At 51.2% G+C, this 18201-nt stretch overlaps 1 long non-coding RNA gene across 4 annotated transcripts in view; it reads left to right on the plus strand.

Annotated features, from left to right (window-relative positions):
• Positions 1-356: 356 nt before the first annotated feature.
• LOC105476358 (uncharacterized) overlaps positions 357-18201 on the plus strand; it is a 43643-nt gene continuing 25798 nt past the window's right edge. For 2 of the 4 annotated variants that reach the window (XR_984049.3, XR_984048.3), the window contains exons 1-3: positions 358-829; positions 1350-1395; positions 1848-1968. This is a non-coding gene — a long non-coding RNA (uncharacterized lncRNA). Of the gene's footprint in view, positions 830-1349; positions 1396-1847; positions 1969-18201 lie in introns of all 4 variants that reach the window. The other 2 variants (XR_003016792.2, XR_011611119.1) reach the window with 2 other exon arrangements.

Genomic DNA, 18201 nt, shown 5'->3' on the forward strand with positions numbered 1-18201 from the left:
TCCCCACCTCACTCCCTGTCTTTCTTTCTCTCTCCCTCTACCTTCTTTCTGTTCTTTCTCTCTCCTCCATTCCTTCTCCTTCTCTTTCTTCCTCCCCTGCCTCCTCCAGGCAGCAGCAGCAGGGAAATAATGAGGTTGCCCAACTGGCGGTGCACGCACCATCAGGGTGTAGAATGAAGACGGATGACTGTAGCTAAGAGACAATTTGAAAAGGGATAAATACAGGCAACAAGTTATTCACCACGGCAATTTGTAAAGAGCGTTAAAAACCTGCAGATGGGTTGTTTCACATCATCTCCTTTTCCATTTGCAGGCTGACAGGCCCGGGTAAACGACAGTGATGGATGGCTTCTAGCCGGGCCCCTTAATCTACCGCTCTGCCATTGATTAGTTTGGCTCGCACTGCACCCCGGGGTGGTGGACGTGACCTGTCTCCCGGAATCGAGAGCCTGAGCTGGGCCTTGGACTTGGAGGGGTCTCCGTGGGGAGAGGGGGTGCAGGGCTGGTGGAAGAATGGAGTGGGGAGCCAAGGGGCTGCCAAGGGTTTGGCACCAGAGACCCAGAGGCTGGCACAGAGCAGCAGGAGGTTTCTGCAGCTGAGGATTTAGTTGATCACGCGGAGATATCAGGACAGAGAAATAGCAGAGGTTGGGGATCAGAGTACAGCCCTCCAGCCCCAGCTTCCAGGAGACGCCTTGCCCCGCTCCATTGTGGCCTCATCATGCTGCCCAGCAAGGGCTGGTGCTAAGCCCTCAAGGGCCCTTTTACAGACTACTTTTTGACTCTGTTTCCCAAGATCCTACGTGCCTTGCTGTGAATGAATCAGAAGGTAACATTGCACCAGTGTTATAAATGAGAGGAAAGAGTCCCGCGGAGGAGGGGGTTATCATCATCTGGGTGGGGGCTGGTTCCAGGCTGAATTTAGGATGTCCAAAGTAAAGAGAGTATAGACAGAAAGCCCCTAGAGATGATATGGAGGCGGGAAGGGCACAGGCTAGCAGGCTGCTGCAGAAGGGATCAAAAGATTACGAGGCATCAAAGACTACAAATTTAGGGCAAGGTGAGAATGCACAATTCCCTGTAGTGCCTAAGAAATTAGAGAGAGAAGAAAGATTTGAGGAATAGATATGCTGCTGTATTGGAAAAAGCATTAGAGTAGGATTTGGGGGACTTTGGTCTTGCCTCTGCTCCCCAAATAGCTTACTGTAGGGTGCTGAGCAATGGCAGAAACCTCCTTGGGCTTCTGCATCCCGAGTTTAAAAAGAGAAATGTGGAAAATACTAGCAGCTCACAATTGTAGTGTGCTTTGACATTTACAGAAGTGCTTTTTTTTTTTTTTTTTTTTTGAGATCATGACCCCATTTGATCCTCTTAACAATCCAGAGAGGGAAAAAGGTAAGTATCACTGTTCCCATTTTAAGGTTGAACAAACAGAGGCTCAGAGAAGTTAAGTAACTTGACCAAGGTCACACAGCTTATAAATGGTAGAGCCTGAGCTCCACCTCCACCATACCATGTGATCACATGACTGTGCGACTCCAGTGCTTAAGAGAAATGGAGCTAATGAAGTGCAGATTAATCAAACTTCAAGCAAACCCTTACCTAAGTTTTTAATCTTTAGAACAAAATACGTTCTTGTAAAAACTGGGAAATCATTGCCCAGTGGTCCATGAGTCTGAGTGCTCCTGAAATCCCTTGTCTTGCCAGAAGGATGATGAGAATACAGATCAGGATTGGTGTCCTTAGAAACGGACTGAACACAGAATGAGGTGACCAGTCCTGGGGTCGGGCACCCTTACTGTTTGCTCCCTATTTGAAGCCTCACTATTCTCTAAAATCTGGTTCAGGGCTCACCTCCTCCTTGAAGACCTCCCTGACCACCACAGCCACAATGAGGACTCCTCCTCTGGGAGCTCACAGCCTGCACTAGTGAAAGCAACGGTGGATCACACACTGCTTGTATTGCCGGTCAGTCCAAATGTTCTGGGAGCTGCTTAATAAATGCAGCTGCCTGTGCTTATGTTGGAGAGAGTTGGGATCAGGGGCTTTTATAGCACCCCCACCACACACACAACCCAAGCATTGACCCTGACAGAGTGAGGATTAATGAGTTGAACCCTCTCTGGGCATCTAAGTACCTGTCTGCCCTTGAACAGGTCACTTTGCCCTGCATACATTTGTGGTTCTTGCCTGTAAATTATAGGGGTGATGGTGTTATAGAAAAATGACCCAGGTCATTGGCTGTCAGCCCTGGCTGTCCATCAGAAACACCTGTGGAGTTTCTAAAATACAGAATACTGGGTCTGATTTCAGCCCTACTGAATCAGAATCTCTCGAAAAAAATGGCCTTTTAACAAAAGCTTCACAGCTGATTTCAATGTTCATCAGGGCTAGGAAACAGTGACCTCCAAGGAGAATCCCAGCAGCTGTCATCAATTGAGTCCTCCTGTGCTTCGGGCGCTGCGCTAAGCCCTTATATGTGCCTTATCGTGTTTCACTGACTACAACCTGGCTACTTTCTGAGGTCGGGTCCCCCCAGGAAACAGACTCTGAGATAGAGTGTTGTGGGCAGGAAGATTTGTGGGGAGCCCTCCCAGAGAACAACACCTGTACGGGAGTGAGGGACGCAAGATTGGACAGAGAGAGCGGGTGAACTGTGTTCAGAGCTGTGTTGTAATTAAGCGTAGTTAAAGGCCTTAGCCCAGCCCAGTGCTGAGGCTGGGATAGTCTTTCCGTCAAACAGAGGCAGCAGAGCCAAGCCTCTGTCTCTCACGTGGACCAGTCTTCTGGGACAGGCTGCTTTTGGGTACCTACCCTGAGGGAGGATGCCTACCGCTGGGGAGGGCAGCTCCGTTCTGCCAAAGCCTTCCTGCAGAGGACTCCACTGCGAGCCAGCAGCAGGCAGTGCCAGCCAGCTGCAGGACGCACCTGAGAAGGCATCTGCATGGCTGACCACAGCATCCGCTAGGTTATGACACCTATGGATGGAAGTGAAGGTACGGAGATGAACTTGTCTAAGCTCACAGCATTCATATGGGGCAGAATTGAGATCTCAGCCTAGGTCAGCTCCAAATCCTATATTCTTTTCTCCTGGTTCAAAGCCACACAATTATATCGGAAACATTTGCATACAAATTGAAACACTAGTTCCCTATCCATCCATCCTTCACCCAAACACACACACAGACTCATACATGCCACGTTAAAGGGAAGCTAGAAGGGCCAAGCCTAAAGTCGCAGGAATAAGGGACTAAAGAGATTAAATGAAGATGTGGCAGCAATGGTAGGACAAGCCTAGGTCTGCCAAACTCAGTTTTGTTCCAATATTAAATGTATCTTAATAAAAAGTATTTACTACTTTGCCTTAGCTCGCACACCACAGCAGGATTGACTGTTATTCTTCAGAATAACATGCTTTAACATTCGTGTATTTGCTGGGCCATCTCCAAGGGCATTTGACAGTGCCCTCGGAAGGCTGCCAGGGCCTTTTGTCCCACTGATGGGGGCACATGGCCTGATTCCTTCTGCTCCAGGTCCCCCTCTCCATGCCCTGGCCTGAGGGGCGATTGGAGAGTTTAGGATGGTTGACAGCCAGCTCAGGTCCCCTTGCTCAGCCGTTGACAGGGGCTTGCTGGTCCCTTGTGTGCAGGCCTGAGCAGGCTGAGTCTCAGCCCAAGATGGCGGTGACAGGGCTGCACTGGGCGTTCCCATTTGATTCAAGGCCTCTGAAGGCAGAATGGAAGAGGAAGCAGCTGGGAGCAGGGGGAGGCATCAGCTGGCCTAGTGCAGACACCAAAATAGATGTGTGGGTTGGTGGAGAAGGCAGGGGCAGGGGTGTGAGCACACCTTGGTGAAAGCCAGCTCCAGGGGAGCCAGGAGAGGAAGAGCAGGGCTGGGTGTGGTCTAGACAAGGCCTGTCCCCCCTCAACCAGCAGGACACTGTTGGGGTCACCAAAGGCCTGTGCGTTCGAACACTGCCTGGTCCCTGCTCACTCTCATCTTCCCTGTTCCCTCACCCTTCTTTATTCACTCACTTGACCCAGCATGACAAGGGGCTATGAGAGCAGGGGCAGGTCTGTTGGAATCCCCTGAGTCCTCATCACTCAGCCCATGCCTGGCATACAATACTGAGGAAGTATTTCTTAAATGAGTGGATTTCCTCATTTATTCATCCACTTTCATTCATTCAACTATTCATTCACTCTTTCATGAAGCACTTGAGTCTTCTAAAGGCACACTGGCAGCTCCCAAAGGCATTTAGAGGATGAATATTTGCCCCTTGGGGTTAAAACCTGGTTGGGGAGTTTAGGATGGGCTTGGGCATGAGGGGCTCAGAGGTGTGAAGTGAGTGGGCCGCTCAGCCTGAGAGTCGAGGCAGGGGTGAGGGCGATCACTGCCAGCTGGCCTGGCCTGGGAAATTCTCCTTCATGAAGCTGGCCACAGCAGCAGGCAGGATTTGGGGAGGAGGAGGGGGAAAGGGCAGCCCAGGTAGGAGTCAGGAATAAGTGGGAAGAGGCCATAGATCAGGTGAGGCCAGGAGGGGAGGATGAAGCATCTTCCCTGGCTGGCCTAGCAGACGAGAGCCTTGATCTCTGCAGACTGCCTGGCGAACTGCTTTCTTAAATCTGTCTGGGCGTGGACTAGGATTGGATGTGCTCACCCAGAAGCGGCACGCACCAAGCAGGGTCTGTTCTGAGGGCCTCAAAATGACCTAGAAAGTGATTTTGAAGAATGTGCATCCCAGAATGAGCAGGCCCATGGAGAGCCAGGTGTCACTGGCAACCAGTCATCACACTGGGCTGTGACACTGCCTGAGAATGACTCATGGGTGACCAATCAGAAAGCAACTTTGGAGTGGATAAAAATGACCTCCTCCCAAAATGGAAAAGAAAGCTTCTGGTCACTCAGACCCACCCCCTGGCTCCACCTCCTGCCCCTGCCCCACCCTGTCCTCACCTATCAGGCAGGGATGAGCCTTTACATCCACATAGCCACTGAGGTCCTAGGAGTGCCAGGCACCCATGCTGCTGTGCTGTGGAGATCTCAACCTCTCGCTGTCTTTCCACTCCCTGTCTGGGGGATTCTAACCAGCCACCAACTTCTCATGGAGGAGGGTCTGTGGGGTCCCTGACTGAGCCTGCTGGAATGCACCTGCGTCTAGGTGAATTCTAACTGCGCAGGTGGGCTGTGCGGCTCATGTCCTCACCCCCTTCTCATCCCTTCCACCTTCTCGGGAGGCCAAGTCACAGGGAAGAGGGTGGGAGATTCAGACCCCTTCACTCCCGCTAGTCGGCAGCCCTCAAAAAGGGGCAGGTTTCTTCGTCGACCTCTGAGAAAATGACTGCTTATCCCCAGTGAATAGGAGAAGCAACTGGGCGTGAGCTCCAATTCCAGGCTCCGAGGTAGGGGTTTGCAAAGGGCTGTTCTCGATCCCGGGCCCCTGTTTGGGTCTTTCCAGGATTCACGGACAGGGTGGCCCGGGGAAGGAGGAAGCCTGAAATTCTCAGGGCACCCTACTGCAGAAGCACCTGCCTAGGAGGAAAGGGGCACTGTTATTCTCTCTCCACCAGAGCCAACCCCATCCCCCACTGCCCTTTCTCTTCCCTCCAACCCTATCCACTAACTGAGACCCAAGTTTCCAGCAAGGGCTGAGCTTGCCTGGTCCCCTGAGCAGTCAGGATCGTTGCCTGGCTGTGTTTCTTCCATAGGAGGTAATCTTGTCATCGGGCACACTTTCCACCCCCAGGGAACTCCCTGGGCCCTTAGCCTGAGGGGAGGTGGAGAATTTTATCACCAGAGCAAAGGCCACCCACAGCAGGAGGGGAGAGAAGGGGAAGGGTTTCTGGGACACACCGCTTCGAATAGCTTTGGCAGTTTTGAAGGTCACTTTTTTCCCCTTCCACCAAAGAATTTAATTAGGCTTCCATAAAGCAGTTAGATTTAGGAGCAGAACATTTTTAGCTCCCCTGCTAGGAGTGCTCATGAATATTGAAGACCAGGGAAGAAGGCAAGAGACAGGAGCGGCCAGCTCACACCCCTGCCTTGATTCCCTGGGGATTGGGACACTTGGGCACAGGATGGGGTCAGCTGGGTTCCTGGGTTGGGGGGCCCATGCAGCCTCCAGCAGCCCTGTGTTATTTAGCATTGGGGGTCACATCTTCTTCTGTCAGTCAGGACCTGGGGAGGAGCATCCCACAGTGTGGCATGGATGGTGAAGGTAGGGTGGTGCGGGCCTGTGGGCACAGGTGGCAGCAGAGTGTGCCGGGTCTGGAAAGGCCACTGAGGACCCACTCCAAGCCATCCCCTATTGATCCCACCATCCTGGGAAGACAGGGCTGTTTGCCGTTAGCAATACCAAACACCAAGGGCAGGTTTTGTTGGGGGGAGGGGGTTCCTGCAGCAAAGGGAACCTCCCTTCTCCAAAGGGGGCATGGCCGGGTCACTTCAGAGAGCAGAGGGTGATCAAGTCAAATTGACTCCAGAGGACACAAAGATGGACTCAAACATGCCTTCTAGAGGTGTCTGGTGCAGCCCAGAAACAAGACACGCTTCCCAGAGCTGTCTAACAAAGCAAGTGGACAGGCCCAAACAAGGTATAGACAGTGGGTGGATTCCTAGGTCCGGAATGTGGGTGGGTGGGGAATGGTAGAGAGAAAACTGCTCCAGGGCTCAGAGCTGTACACTGCCAGCCTGAGAAGCCTCCTCCAACAGGTCTGCTGTCAATGCCAGCTGGACCTCAGCTTCCCAAACGTTCCTACAGTGCGTTCTGCCTTCCAGGCACATGCCTGCACATGGTCCCACGGGAGCCTCACTCACAGTATCCTTGAGCAAAAGATGGGGAAACTGAGGTCTTGTAGATGTCATCTCTGGTGCACTCTGGTTTCATCCCTTGCCTGATGTCATGGAGCTGATAAACAGTAGGACTGGCTCTTGAACCCAGATTCTGGGTACCCACCCAGTGCATTTTTGACTCAGTAGACACAGTTCTGCTCACAGACAAGGCGAAGACTCTGGTAATATGGCTTTAGGATATGTCAGGGGGAAGTTACCACTGTATCTTACAGGGGTAAGCCTGGGCTGCTATCGCAAAATATCCCATACCAGGTGGCTTAAACAACAAACATTTATTTCTCACAGTTCTGGAGGTCTGGCAGTCCAAGATCAAAGTACTGGCTGATTCAGTTCCTGGTGAGGGGCCACCTCCTGGCATACAGATGGCCGTCTTCTCATGGCAGAAACAGAGCACGAGCAAGCTCTCTGGTCTTTTCTTACAAGGGCACTAATCCCATCACGAGGGCCCCACCCTCATGACCTCATCTAAACCTAATCACCTCCCAAAGGTAAATACCATCACATTGGAGGTTAGGGCTTCAACAGATGGATTTTGAGAGGGAAACCATTCAGTCCTTAGCTGTCTACTAGATCCCAACCCGCAGGCCAGCACTGATTCCTTGTGATAGCAAGTAACACCCCTGCCCCCAACCACCCTCCACAGCAGGAAAGTGAGGCTCAGCGAGGGGTCAGGATGCAGGGAGCCTGATTCACATACATGTTTAGCTTTATTTAGTCAGCAAATCCTGAGCACTCACCAAGGCCAGACACCGTGCCAGGTGCTTAGATCCTAGAAGTACAAGGAGCCCAAATGATATGGAATGGGAACACAGTACATCTGTGAACCTGGAAAAGGGGGAAGGCTTCCCAAAGGGATGGCATCCAAGTTGTTGGTTCTGTTGCATGAAGTTCAGGCCCAGCACTGGTGGATGAGGCGAGGGGAAGGGAGGCAGCACATTTCTGGGCTCAGAGTTGGGGCTGTGCTCCCGGGTGGCTGCCTCTCCGTCCTGATTTTACTCACCTGCCCACAGGGGCCCTCCTGATCCCCAGCCCATGCAGCATGGCAAGAGCCAATGGTTGGGTCACCGATCCAGGAGAGGAGAGGGCTGTAGGAAAGATGGCTGGTTTTCCGGAGTGCTATTTGTGAGTTCAGTTTTTTGGTAGTGCACCGAAGGCCCATGCAGTAATAAATCTGTCCCTCTGCTGAGGTTAGATTTGAACCATTGAGCAGTGTGTGCAGGGAATCTGAGCCATCCAGGGGCTGCCCAGCTACTGCAGCCCAGTGGGGCAATGGTGTTGCCCAACCAGTTCAATTTTTTATTTGGGAAATTGAGGCCTCACCAAGGTCTTGGGATGTATTACTCGTGAATGTCAAAGAGAATATATTTTACCCTTGGTTTCTTCATGGCCTTGCTTTGTGACCTGGAGCAGAATTTCTACCCTCTCTGGGCCCGTTGTCTCTTGATGACAGGATGATGACAAGAGTGCCAGCAACACCTGCTTCTGAGCACTTGAAATTTTTCTGCAGTCTTGGTTTCTTCATCTCAGTGAGGCCTTGCTTCCAAGCAGCCCTGCCATTTGGGCTCAGGAGCCTGAGGAGCCCTGACGCTCCACCCAGGTCTGTATTCAGGGCCCCACCTCTCCTCTCAGAGGCATGTGTGACCCTGGGCTGGAGGCTTGCCCTTCAGTGTTTCCTCCAGCTCCTGAGCCTTCTGGGCAGACAAGGGCCACAGCTGCAGCTGTGGACATCCCTCTGGGTGATGTCGGGAGATGCCTACAGCTCAGATTTGCAGAGAGCAAACAGACCTCCATAGCACAGAGAGGCCCTTTGCCCACCTGGGAAGCTGCCTGTGGCTCCTATCCAGCCCTCCCCATCTGCCCTCCCCTCTCCTGCTCACCAGCTGCGCTCCCTGGCCATCCGGCAGTCTTGTCTATGGAGGAGCCCATGGCTCATGCTCCCAACCTTGTCAGCTTGAAATTAAAGACTTGCTCCACGGAGCTGGTCCTCTCCAGAGACCTGCACTTTGATTATCCCCTCGGAAGGAGCAGCTGATTTGGTTTCCGCGTGGTGCTCTGGGGAGTGGTGTTGGGAGGCAGGGGAGGGGGAGGGAAGAGGCAGAGGCCTGAGGGGCTGGGGTGATGTTTGCCTTCTGGAGCACAACACCTTGCAGAGCTGAGGAACTTCTTCAGCAATGCCAGGCGTTGCCAGGAGCAAACTGACCTCGTGTTTTTCAATGATTATTGTGCCGGCTTGAAGGAATATTGCTGCAAAGTGTGTTACGAGGTTGATTAGAATGGACTGACTTGATGATCCTAAGAGAAAGCCTGGGTGTGGTGGCTCACGCCTGTAATCCCAGCACTTTGGGAGACCCAGATGGGTGGATCACGAGGTCAGAAGTTCAAGACCAGCCTGGCCGGCCGGGCGCGGTGGCTCAAGCCTGTAATCCCAGCACTTTGGGAGGCCGAGACGGGTGGATCACGAGGTCAGGAGATCGAGACCATCCTGGCGAACATGGTGAAACCCCGTCTCTACTAAAAAATACAAAAAACTAGCCGGGCGAGATGGCGGGCGCCTGTAGTCCCAGTTACTTGGGAGGCTGAGGCAGGAGAATGGCGTAAACCCGGGAGGCGGAGCTTGCAGTGAGCTGAGATCCGGCCACTGCACTCCAGCCCAGGCGACAGAGCGAGACTCCGCCTCAAAAAAAAAAAAAAAAAAAGACCAGCCTGGCCAAGATGGTGAAGCCCTGTCTCTACTAAAAATACAAAAAAACTAGCCAGGTGTGCGGTGGGCACCTGTAATCCCAGCTACTTGGGAGGCTGAGGCAGGAGAATCGCTTGAACCTGGGAGGCGGAGGTTGCGATGAGCCGAGATCACGCCACGGCACTCCAGCCTGGGTGACAGAGCAAGGCTTCATCTCAAAAACAAAACAAAACTAAACAAGAAAGAAAGAAAAGAGAAAGTATCCCAGCATCTATGTGTTTGTCAAGGAGGCTGACCTCCCATCTTTGCCCTGGTCTTTGCATTTCTGAAAAGTTTCTTTATAGAGTAAACACAGTTCAGTCAAGAGCCACGTCCTCTCCCCACTCATGTGGTTCATACCCCCAAGAGGTGGGAGGGCCTTGCTTTAAGGTGCAGTGAGGAGTGGCCGCAGGTGCTTGCTGCTGGGCATGTGTGTTGAGTGCCTGGCTGTGTTTCTGTCTGTGTAAGTAACACAGGTGTCAACCAGGACTTATAATGCTGGCTGGAACTCCCTTTTCACATCCTAAGGAAGTTCAATGTTTTATCCTGAGATTTCTAAGAATTTCCAGAGAGGGGTGTGAGCTTGAGTTCTCATGAGGGTCTTGGCTCCAAGCTCATGCTCGTGCTGAATTTGTTCAGGTTGTGGATACATTTCCTCTGCCCCACATACTGGTCCACGGCTGCAGTTTTGACTTAGATGTAGGATTCAATCTCTCCTTCACATTCTACCCCAAAACCATTCCCATAAGGCATTAACATCAGCGTCAGACTGGACTGAAGGGGTGGTGTGGGACAGAAGAAACTGTTTTGGGGGGTCAGTATCTGTTGAAAGGTGGGGAAAAATAGCACATATAAAAGCATGAGAGACAAAAATATTTGGATTGAATCGATATAAAGCACTTTTTAAAACATCTTAACAGCGTATTAAGTTATGATTTTAAAAAACTGTCCATATTTCAAGTGTTCCATTTGCCAAGTTTTGACATCTAGATCTAGATCTCTATTTAGATATACACATATAGATATACACACATTCCTGTGAACCTGAGTCAAGAGGTTCCTCTTCCCTGACACGTGGCTCCCAGCCCCAAGAGGTGGGAGGGCCTCACTTTAGGGTGCAATGCAAAGAGGAGAGGCTGCAGGTGCTTGGTGATAGGCGTGTGTGTCAACAAGGGCACCATCCCCAGAAGTTTCCTCCTCCCCTCACCCTGAGCAACCACCGATCACTATGAATTGGTTTGCGTTTTCTAGATGTTTCTATACAAATAGAATCGTGCAGTCTCTTTTTGAGAGAGAGAGGTTTCATATCTCAAAACCTGCAAGCAGTTCCATGTTGAATATTTGACACGCTCATCCTTAGAAAGTCCTCTGCCTCTCTCTTCCCCCTTGGTTCTTTGCAGCACCCACCCTGCTGGGCTTTCTTTCTTTCTTTCTTTCTCCTGCCTCCATGTTTTGTCTCAATTTTAATGCAGAGCAGTTCAGCCATCTTTTTGTTTCCTTGACTTTTGCTAATCCATATCCTTAGAGGCTTATCAAGGTAATTTCCTGAACAAAAGACACTTCCTTCCCTAAGATCAATTCTACTGCCAGCTGTTAGGATAATGTTTTTTTATCCTCTTATGCACTGTGTGAGTGTGTGCACTTGTGTGTAAGTGTGTGCCTGAATGTGCACTGTCAGAGAGCATGTAGGAGTGTTTAGTCTGTGAACATCTTGGTATAAATGTGGGTGGGGCAAAGGAGGGCTATTTTTTTTAAACATTTATTGGTGCCTACCTGTACCAGAACTAAGCTAAGTGCTTTTGTGTATTATCTCATTTAGTCCTCACATCAAACATGTGACAAAGGAATAATGATTTACTTTAACAGATGGGAAAATGAAACTCAAAGAGGCTAAATAAATTGTCCACAGACACACAGCAACTAAGTGGCAGAAGCAGAGCTAAACCTGAGTCTTTTGGGCTCCAGCCTCAGTGCTCATTTCTGTGCACTGGGAATGACGAATAGGTTAACCCTGTGCCATCACCAGGTGATTGGGAAGGGCTGCCTGAAGAACTACTTTGGGAAAGGCAGCAAAGCTTAGTCTGGGCTCACCAGAAGGAATGGCATGATTGATTAGTGATGTCTGCCACGGATATGGGTGTGGAAGTGCTGTGTGCATGTCATCCTTGCCTTATACCATGCTTCCTTGTCCTTCCTGTAATGAAAAAGTGAGTTATTATTCCTTAGCAACAGGTGATTGAAAGCCTGGGTCTCTCTAGGAGCACTCACAAGGGTGCTCTAAGTTAGCTGGCCCTATTGGATGGCTTAACTCCAACAGGGTTTCCTCCACCCTCGGTCCTCACCCTTGAGGAACTGTCCAGGGGCTGCTGGTGTGAAGGGTCTCCTCATGTTCTTCTCTAGCCCTTTCTCTGCAGGCCCCTGAGGCTGCCCTCTTGTTTCTCTCTCCAGCTCCCCTGCCATTCCCCTAGTTCAATCACCATCCTCTCTCATCTGCCAGAAGCCACCTTCATTCTTCCTTCCCTCCCTCCCTCTGTCCCTCCCCTGCTCTTTCTCTCTTTTTCTCTCTCTCCCCCTCCCTCCCTTGTTCTCTCTCTCTTTATCTTTCTTTCTTTTTGAGACAGGGTCTCTCTCTATCACCCAGACTGGAGTGCAGTGGTGCAATCTCAGCTTACTGTAACTCTGCCTCCTGGGCTCAAACGATCCTCCTGCCTCAGCCTCCCAAGTTGCTGGGACCACAGGCACATGCCACTGCTCCTAATTTTTGTATTTTTGAAGAGATGAGGTATGCCATGTTGCCCAAACTGCCTCCATTCTTGCTTCCCTATGGCCCATTCTCCTCCAGGCAGCAGGAAGTATCCTTCTAAAATGTCCTGAGATCCTGCCAGTTGCCCCCTCAGACCTCCTATCCTACTAAGTATACACTCTGACTGCTCACCATGGAGCTCTCCAGAGTGGGCCCTGCCCTGCTCTCTCAGCTTGCACTGTTCTCCCCTTGCACAGCACCTGGGCCACTGGGCACTTCTCTTCGCAGTTTGAACACACCAAACCCAGGTTTGCCTCAGACCTTCATGCCTGCTTAGATGCCACCTCCTGAGGCCAGGTTCCCCTGCTCGCTAGTACTGTTACTCACTTTCCTGCACAGAACTTATCACAAGAGTACAATATGCCAGACCACAAGCTCTCCAGAAGCAGGGATTCTGTCTGTCCTCATTCTGCTTGGAGTCTAGGACAATGCCAGGCACACAGAGAGCACCAAATGTCTATGGAAGGAATAAATTCAAAGCATTTTGAGACAAGCTTCCCCAAATTGCTTGCGAATCAGAGGAAAACATAACTAATAAATAGAAGGCCAGGCTCAGTGGCTCATGCCTGTAATCCCAACACTTTTAGAAGCTGAAATATGAGAATTGCTTGAAGCCAGGGGTTCTTTTAGAAGCTGAAATATGAGAATTGCTTGAAGCCAGGGGTTCGAGACCAGCCTGGGCAACAAAGCGAGGCCCTATCTCTAAAAAATTAAATTAAATTAAATCAAATTAGGCTGAGTACAGTCACTTACTCCTGTCATCCTGACACTTTGGGAGGCTGAGGTGGGAGGATTACTTGAGTCCAGGTGTTTGAGACCAGCATGGGCAACATACTGAGAACCTGTCTCTACAAAAAATAGAAAAAATCAACCGGACATGGTGGTGAGCACTTGTGGTCCCAGCTACTTGGGAGGCTGAGGCCGGATGATCACTTGAGCCCAGGAGGAAAGGGCTGCAGTGAGCCGAGATCGCGCCACTGCACTCTAGCCTGGATGACAGAGAAATATCCTTTCTCTCTCTCTTTCTCTCTTTCTCTTTTGTGTGTGTGTGTGTGTGTGTGTGTGTGTGTGTGTGCGCACACATATATGTCTAGGTGACCTTGGGCTAGCTGTTTAATCAGCTTGGGCTTTGGTCTCCTTATTTGCAAAATAAGACATGGTGCTTGTCCCACACACACAACAGGACAGAGGGCTGGTGCCAGGGCATAGGAACCACTGTACCTAGGCTTGGATCACCATTAGGCAAATCTTAGGAATCTGCCTGGGGGTGGGGGCCAGGATCACTTTATGTTCCTCAGTACCTTTGGTCTGGTTCCAGGTGCTCCAGCTTTGGACCCCTGAGCTGCTTCTGTCCTCCTTCCCTGCCCTGGGGCAGAACCAGGGCCTGGAATAGCATTTCTCACGCCTCAGCCAATCTCCCTCTTCACTCTCCCTGTCCAATTCCCAGCTTCAGCTGAGAGTTTCTGTCTCCTTCATGTACAAGAGACCATTCGTGGGCATCTCTGAGAGCTCAGATCAAAGCTGCCTGGTGCTGGCACATCCAGCACTGTGGTGGGGGAGGAGGGCTGGGTTCTGTATATTTAGGAGAAGAGTCACCACCTTCCTGGAACCTGAGGAATGGAGTTTCGGACCCTTAGGCTCACAACCTGAGAACTTCTGGGGTCTGCCCTGCAGAGCAGCTCGGTGGGGGCACATCCCCCCTCTTCCCAGGGTCACCTCTATTGGCCCCATTGCCCACCACCTCCCACCCATTCCTCCTCTCTCCTTTGATGGGAGGAGATAGATTTTACATCACAGAGAGGCTCCCATTAGGAACTGTAGATGGTTCTGTATCAGGCAAGAATGGCTTTCTTCTGGGGGGCTTCCCACATACTAATGGTTTCTTCTTTCTTGATTCTGTTTGTTTTAGAGACAGGGTCTCACTCTGTTGCCCAGGCTGGAGTGCAGGGCACAATCAGGGCTCACTGCAGCATTGACCTCCTGGGTTCAAACCACCCCCCACCTCAGCCTCCTGAGTAGCTGGGACTGCAGGCATGCACCACCATGTCTGGCTTAATGATTTCTTCTTAAACGACCCCTCTTTGAGCAATAGTCTTTGGACCTTGGAGGATTCCCCGGAATGTGATCTGGAGAGACAGGCTGGCTCAGGGAGTGGGTCCACAGAGCCCTCATCGCTCCCTGAGGAGCAGCTCTGCCTCTGTGGCCTGTGAGTGGGAGCCAACGCAGCCTGTGGCTAGGTGGCAATGGAGTGTCAGAGACTTGAGGTTCCACCGGGGGACAGGGTGACTGTGGGCCAGTCGTTGCCCTATGTGGGCCAGTCGCTGCCCTCAATTCCGTCTGCTGGTAAATGAGGGGTTGGAACATGAGGTCTTGGGATTATGTGTGGCCTAAGAGACCAAACCCCACCTAGAGAGACGGTTCTATCGATTGCTCCTTGTCTGACTCAGGTGAGCTGCTTTTTGAGCAGCGCTTGCAAGGTGAGGACGTTGTGGCTTCTTCAACTCCCTGGTTCTCAGTGTGGGCAGGGCTACTCTGACTTGGCAGCAGCCTCACTGTCACTGCCACCACTGTTACTCTTCGCTACAAAGCCACTATGCACTAGCTGTTTCCATGCCTTCCTTCCCTCCTCTGTGCAGTAGATAAAATCCACTTTCCGGAGGATGATATTGAGATGCAGAGACATAAATAAAGTTGGGAATAACCAAGCCAGGGTTTGCCCTGATGCCAGGTCCCTGCTCATTCCATATAATGCCAGATAGGATCACTCGTCCCCAGGGTCTCTGCCCTGCTAGACTCAGAGACCCTGCCACATGGCAGGACTTTGCATAAATGATCCACAGTGGGTAAACAGATAAGACTAAGGGGCTGCCTTTCCCTAGACACCTTTGAAGAAAGGACTGGCAACTCCCTTTGCCCCCTCCGGGACAGTGGGTCCAAGACCCTAGTGTTGCAGAGACACAGGTGCTGCAATGGAAAATGTTGTCGAAGAGCAAACTCGCTGGCAGCTGTGATGTGTTCTTTGAGAAGGTCAAAGGGCTAGCGAGACAAGCATGATCCAGAGATGCCGCAGGGACAGGCCTGAGCAAGGATAAACAACATGTTGGTTGGTGCAGCCGGGCAAACCGAGAAAGTGAAAGTAAATAAGCAGACAGATGCTGTGCGCAGGTACCAGGGGACCAAGCTGCAGCAGGAGGGCGCCAGGGCAAGGAAACTTGCCTGTGGAAAAAGGTGGCATGTGATCAACTAGGACAGGTATGAAAGGGGGTGGGACAACTTTCTAATGCTTTCTCATTGCTTGGAGACAAAGGAAGATGGGGTCTCTGAGGCTGGTTAGAACCATTCCCCAAACCCCTACAGCTCCCAGATCCTTGTTCTGAAAAGCCCGAGAACCAGAAATAGCCTGTGCCCCTCTTGGAAGCAGAGACAGGGTCTCTAGCCACCACATGACAAACACAAACTTCAATATCTAAAGGCAGGGGATAAAGAAGGCACTCAACCAATCAGAAGCCAATCAACCAATCAGATGTTTCTTTCTAAGGCAGCCTTGCAAATAAGTACAAAACGTACCAGCCTAAAAATAAGTCTTCCTCTGCCCTCCACTGTAGAGCAAGAGGGAGTCAAAACAGTGACATGGGCCTTCTTTGCCTGGTGGAGTTTATGGGAACTTAATAACATGCCAGGGTGTGGGTCTGAGTGCCAGCCCATTCTGCAACTTTTGAGTTTGACATTGTGATGGCCAACATAGTGTTTCCAAAACATTCCTTAGGACCTCAGCTAGACACGAGAAAGACCAGGGAAGAGAGACTAGAGCCTTTTTAAGGTGACACCAGAGTTCCCCAACAGGGAGGTGTCACTCAGGGGTCTCCAGGGACCTCTCCAGGGACAGCAGGCTGGGTGTCAGCTGAGGCAGGAATCCATCAGCTGTAGATCTCAAGAAAACACTCCATCTGATTGCACTGCCAGTTCATTTGTGTCCATTTAGTGTCTCCTCAGATACTGGGATTTATCTTCATTAGGGAGGGAAAGAGACACTTTTTCTGATGAGATCTGTGGGATTCCTTCACCTTCATCTTGTCTCATTCCAAAGCTGGGACAGTGGGTGGGGTATTTTGCAGAGATCCCAGCGGGAGATGTGTCCTTGTCCCTCCCTAACAGGAGTGAAGAGTCTCTGGACAAAAAAGCTCTCTGGTTTCAGTGTCTCCAGGGCTTTTCCTACGTGGAGATGAAGAAACCTTAGAAGAAGCCAAGAACTGTCCAGCCCTTGGCCTGGTGGCTCTGCCTAGGAGGCTATGAAAACATGAGTGCCCAGTGTCCCAGGGAGGGCAGATCTATTAACTATCTATTGCTGTGTAACAAATCACTCCAAAACGTAGTGCTTAAAACTCCGACAGTCATTGGTTATCTCTCACAGTGTCTGGTGCTCTGGAGCAGCGTGGCTGAGGCATTTAACTTAGGGTTTCTCAGGAAGTTGCAGTCAAGATCTTGCTGGGGCTGAAGCTATCTGAAGGCCTGACAGGGGCTGGTGGGTCCAATTCTAAGGTGGTGCATTCATACGGCTGGCGAGTCAGTTCCTCTCATGTGGGCTCTCTGCAGGGCTGCTTGAGTTCCCTCCTAACATGGTAGATGCTTTCCCCAGAGTGAGCAATCCAAGAGGCCAAGGCAGAAGGTGCAATGCTTTCTATGACCTAGCCTTGGAAGTCACACCCAATTACGTGCACTGTATTTTATGGGTCACACAGTCCATCCCTGATCCAATGTGGGAGGGGACTACGCAGGTCTGAATTCCAAAAGGATCAATGAGGGCCATCTTGGAAAGTGGGTACCATGGCAAAATGCTTAAGGTAGGGGTGGCATCAAGATTGAGGTTTGCCACAGGATTGAGAACTCCAGGGAACAGGGGTAATGGAAAGAGCACCGACCTTAGAGTCTGAGAGACCTGGGATTGAAACTGAGTCACTTACCAGCTGTGTGACTTCGGGCAAATAACCTGATCCCTCTTAGCCTCCACTTCCATATCTGCTAAAAGGATGTGATTCCTGAATTATATACCTGCCCAAGGCTTGACTGAGGGTGTTCAATGCATGGTCAACCTCAAGTGATCACCCCTTCTTTCCAGGGTCCTATCCTCCCCATGCCAAGATGAACCCCACGAGCTTTTTGGTCACCTGTCATCCACCTTCTGGGACGACTGACTGGGGCCAGGGGATTCATAAAAGGTTCCTGGCACCTCCCCAGGAAAGCTCCGTGGAGTCCCAGGGGCTGGGGGCAGAGGAGATATGTCTTCTTCCTCTCCTGGTATGGTCAAAATGCCTTAAGATGAACCCCAATTTCTTTCTCCTTTGCCTGTTAGGTGAGCCCCCCACCCCAGGTGATCTCAGGCCCCTTTTCCACCATGCAGCCCTGGTTAATCCATGGAAGGAATGCTAATGCCTGCAGAAGCAGCTGCTTACATATTCCTGGAAGAAGCTGCCAGGCAGTCAGCCCCAAGTGAAGGCACTGCAGGCTGCAGGGGTTGCAGGGAGAGGAAAGGGCAAGGGAAGGAGGTGGGAAAGAGTGGAAAGGGCAGACTCCAGGCCCCAGGGCCTAAGCTTGTGCCAGGCAGCAGAGGTGGAAGGAAGTCCATGGGCTTTGATTTCAGGGACCCCGGGCTCTAGTCCTTCCTTTAGCCCATCCATTCAGTGCCCTGTGCCCTAGGCTTTGCAGAAGGTGCAGAGTTCTGGGCACTGATCATTCACTGATCCTAGCTCCAGGGCCCAGCCACAAATGATGCCAGCCTTTGCAGAGAGCTGCTGGTTTCTGGGGGACCTCTACATCAGGGCAGCCTGGT

Source organism: Macaca nemestrina, chromosome 12, assembly GCF_043159975.1.
Source record: "Macaca nemestrina isolate mMacNem1 chromosome 12, mMacNem.hap1, whole genome shotgun sequence".
NCBI classification, from domain to species: domain Eukaryota; kingdom Metazoa; phylum Chordata; class Mammalia; order Primates; family Cercopithecidae; genus Macaca; species Macaca nemestrina.